Source organism: Sinocyclocheilus anshuiensis, unplaced genomic scaffold (genome assembly GCF_001515605.1).
Source record: "Sinocyclocheilus anshuiensis isolate Anshui unplaced genomic scaffold, SAMN03320099.WGS_v1.1 scaffold466, whole genome shotgun sequence".
Taxonomy (NCBI): domain Eukaryota; kingdom Metazoa; phylum Chordata; class Actinopteri; order Cypriniformes; family Cyprinidae; genus Sinocyclocheilus; species Sinocyclocheilus anshuiensis.
The window spans coordinates 1,431,409-1,435,412 of record NW_015544159.1 but is presented as its reverse complement, the minus strand read 5'-3'; the positions used below and the strand labels follow the sequence as shown (position 1 = coordinate 1,435,412).

At 44.0% G+C, this 4,004-nt stretch overlaps 1 pseudogene; it reads left to right on the top strand.

Annotated features, from left to right (window-relative positions):
• Positions 1-1,495: 1,495 nt before the first annotated feature.
• LOC107695517 (early growth response protein 2b-like) lies at positions 1,496-3,905 on the top strand (annotated as a pseudogene).
• Positions 3,906-4,004: the final 99 nt, after the last annotated feature.

Sequence of the window (4,004 nt, the reverse complement as noted above, 5' to 3'; positions counted from 1 at the left end):
TTTAATGAGTGATTTCTTTCTTTTTTTTTTTTTTTTTGCTTCGATGGTATGTGGATTTCCTCAAGGCACATGGCAAGACGTGCAAAGATAAACTTGGAAAATTATCAAATTAATTGTAATTAAGTGATAGGCTATGAAGTCACATTTTGGCCATCGGTTTGATGCAACTAATATCCCAAATATGTCATAGTCTTCTAAAGGTCATTTTAGATGTAAGACTGGTAAATAAATACACTACAGATCATTTATCCATTAGCTAAAGTAGCCTATACATCATCATACAGGAACCTCAATCATTCAAATAAAACCTGTACATTTTTGGACATGCATTTAATATGAAATGATTGTGTAATAAAGTAAAAGAGCCATTGGCTCAAATTCCGACCTCAGCTCCCTCCTCCCCCGTATGTCTTACTAAGAGCAGTTTCTAAAAACCCACGGGGGGAATTCACTTCTATCATCTTTTTTATTTAGTCGCGTCTTTAAACCTCACAGCGGAACGCATTTCTATTTACGTATACAGGCATTTACATTTGGAAAGTTTTAGTTTCTCGCCCTCAAGGTTTGTAGCAAGAGGAGAGTTGAATTAATTCAAGTGCATTCAATTATTTAGGTCTAGGCTATAACATAAAAACCAAAATAATACCGGTGAACAAAATTTGCTGAGCCAGAAATTCACACTGACATGCTGTTTTGATCGTATGCATGCACCATTAACGCTTTAACATAACAAACCGCCGGAAGATAACAAAAAATAAATAAATAAACAAAATAAATAAATAAAACAAATCACTTCTGGTTTAAACGTTTAGAATCATAAATAAATCTACTTTCCAGCAGCATTCTAATTATAGAACGCAGTTACTAAAAACGTTTCCCTCTTTCCAAAAACATGGGGTCTATTCAAATAGAGGTAGCGCACTTTCCGACTGTGCCACTGAAGCAAAGGTAGAAATTCCGTGATTCTGTCTCTCATTTGATTGTGGTTTGAGCCGCGTCTCTTTGCTCGGCAACACTCGAGAGTTTCCGATACTCAGTTTCCGGAATACGCTCCATAAATGGACGAAGGGGTGTAGCTGTTTACCGGATAAAACCATTTATGGCGTGATAATGAACCGGAATTTCTGATTGAGAATGATGCGTTGTATCAAAACGGAAGATTTTTTTCCACTTAGCATTCATATATTTCAACAAAAACATGCCTTTATTTTATGCTGTTGTTATCTTAAAATATTTTAAAACAACAGGCAATATACCTGGCTCTTTTTTCCTCCCAGCACATTGGTTATTATGCATGAGCGGCCGTACAGAAAGGATTCTCCATTGACAAGTGTTACCTCAACGCGTCACAAGGTCTACAACCAATCACATCGCGCAGCGCTATTTTTCTTTTGCCATCCAGTCCTTAAATGGTCAGTGACGTAACGGCACATTGATAGGCTCACCATAAATACATACTACCACTAGCGCTCCACCAGCATCTGTCATTCAACAACACAGAGCCGTCAGATGGCATCACAGTGAACGCTAAACTCAGTTTACTGACAGCTTTCCACATGTTACGTTTTGAGCGAGCGTTCGCACTGCCACAAAACATTTTGTGAACATCTGAACGAGTGCTTCTTAGGACTTCACGATGACAGCTAAAACTTTGGAGAAAGCCCCTGTAACTCTTGGTGGCTTCGTGCACCCTCTTTCCGAAAGCATCTACTCAGTGGACGAGATTGCCACATCACTGCCAGCCTCCGTGACTATATTTCCTAACGGTGATTTAGGAGGACATTACGAGCATATAAACTCGGGAGGTAAGAATGACTCGCGCATCTCGACTGCTTCCAGCCTCACGTGCTCTGTGTTTATACATCGTTCGCATCTAAGGGTATTCAGTGGGAATGAACATATGTGGCTACTCTGCAGAAAAACTAAACTTGCTAAAACTGTAAACGTTTGTTTGCTTATATATTTAAAGTGAAACCAAAGTTCTTTGACTACATCGGAAAAGAAGTAGCCTAATGTTGTTGTTAAAACTACCGATGATTTTACAGTGGACAGCTTGCGTAAAAGCAACGCGCGCTGCATCCAATAGTTGCATGATCCATAAGACAGCCTTCTTTCATGTGTATCTAAACCTTAGATGTGTATTTTTTTGGCAGATGGCTTGATTTGCGGGGATATGAGTGCGGAGAAGCGCTCCCTCGACTTGGCCTATTCCAGCAGCTTCGCGCAACCAGCTGGCCCTCGCAATCAAACTTTCACCTACATGGGAAAGTTTTCCATCGACTCCCAGTACCCAGGAAACTGGAACCCAGAGGGCGTGATCAACATCGTGAGCGCGGGCATCCTGGGCATGACCCAGCCATCCTCAGCATCCTCGTCACCTGCATCCTCAGTCTCCCCCAGCCACTTCTCCAGCACTCTCAGCTGCACCATGGCGCAGAACCAGGCGGACATGGAGCACATCTACTCTCCTCCGCCGCCCTACTCTGGATGCGGGGAGGTGTATCAAGACCCATCCGCGTTCTTCTCCACCTCCACCTGTCCGATCTCCTATCCTCCGCCTTCCTACTCCTCCCCAAAGCCAAACACGGACTCCGGGCTGTTCCCCATCATCCCGGACTACGCCGGCTTTTTCCAGCCTCCGTGCCAGAGGGACATGCAGTCGATGCCCGATCGCAAACCCTTCTCATGCCCGCTGGACTCTTTCAGAGTCCCGCCTCCCTTGACCCCCCTGAACACTATCAGGAACTTCACACTGGGGGGACCGGTATCTGACGGACCCCGGCTACCCACAGCCTACAGCCCGCAGAATTTACCCCTCAGGCCCATCCTGCGCCCGAGGTAATACCCCAACAGACCCAGCAAGACCCCCGTGCACGAGCGGCCCTACCCCTGTCCGGCGGAGGGCTGCGACAGGCGCTTCTCCCGGTCAGACGAGCTCACCAGACACATCCGCATCCACACTGGCCACAAACCCTTCCAGTGTCGGATATGCATGAGGAACTTTAGTCGCAGCGACCACCTGACGACCCACATCCGCACGCACACCGGCGAGAAACCGTTCGCCTGCGACTTTTGCGGGAGAAAGTTCGCGCGGAGCGACGAAAGAAAGAGACACACCAAAATCCACCTGCGACAGAAGGAGAGGAAAACATCCTCGTCCTCCTCTGGAGTGACCAGCTCAGAGCGCGGCGTCGCCACGGGCATCTGCTCGTCCAGTTCAAGCCAGTAAACTTTCAGCTGGACTGTGCACTATCCAACACTATGTAGGCAATATGATGACAATAATAATGCACCATTCGTAATATATTAAAACTGGGTGGACTGATGAAAGTGAAATCAAACCACAGTGCCAAATGACATGGACACATTTATGGCGCGCACTTTTGAAGTTGGTGCGATGTTCGTTTTCTTTTTGCCTCAGTCGCATGCTGACTGACCAAACGCACTTTGTTTGAATATTTAGGCCAATTAATTTAATAAAAAAATAACATTAGATAGCACGTGGGAGAATTGTGTCTGATAACAAGTGGAAAGTCGAGTGGTTACGTTTTAAAAAAGTTAATTTAAACAGACTAAACTTTCAGATGTGTCAAGGAGGTGTCTAACATCACTATTTTCTCCCATTGTCGTGCCTTTTGTCCGTTCATCGTGTACATACACCCGGAGGCTTGAATTAAATTGTACATTATCCTTTAATATGAAAGTTTTTGAAGATATATTTTTGTACAAACCGTTTCGTGTCAAAAGTGTTGCATCTGTGTTTAAAACAAGGACCGTATATATAGACGAACTCATAGCAACTTGACGTTTGTTCTGTGGTTGTTCTGACTGATATAAATGTATTTGTTATGAAGTGACTAACGCAGGTCAATAATGTCCTACTTTGTCTACATGAAAAAAATAAACAACACATGGATTGTGAACCTCTGCTTGTTTAACTGTCTGCAACTGATTTTCTTTATAAAAAGGAAGGTGTTAAAAGGGAAAAAGTGAAGTAGACTTGT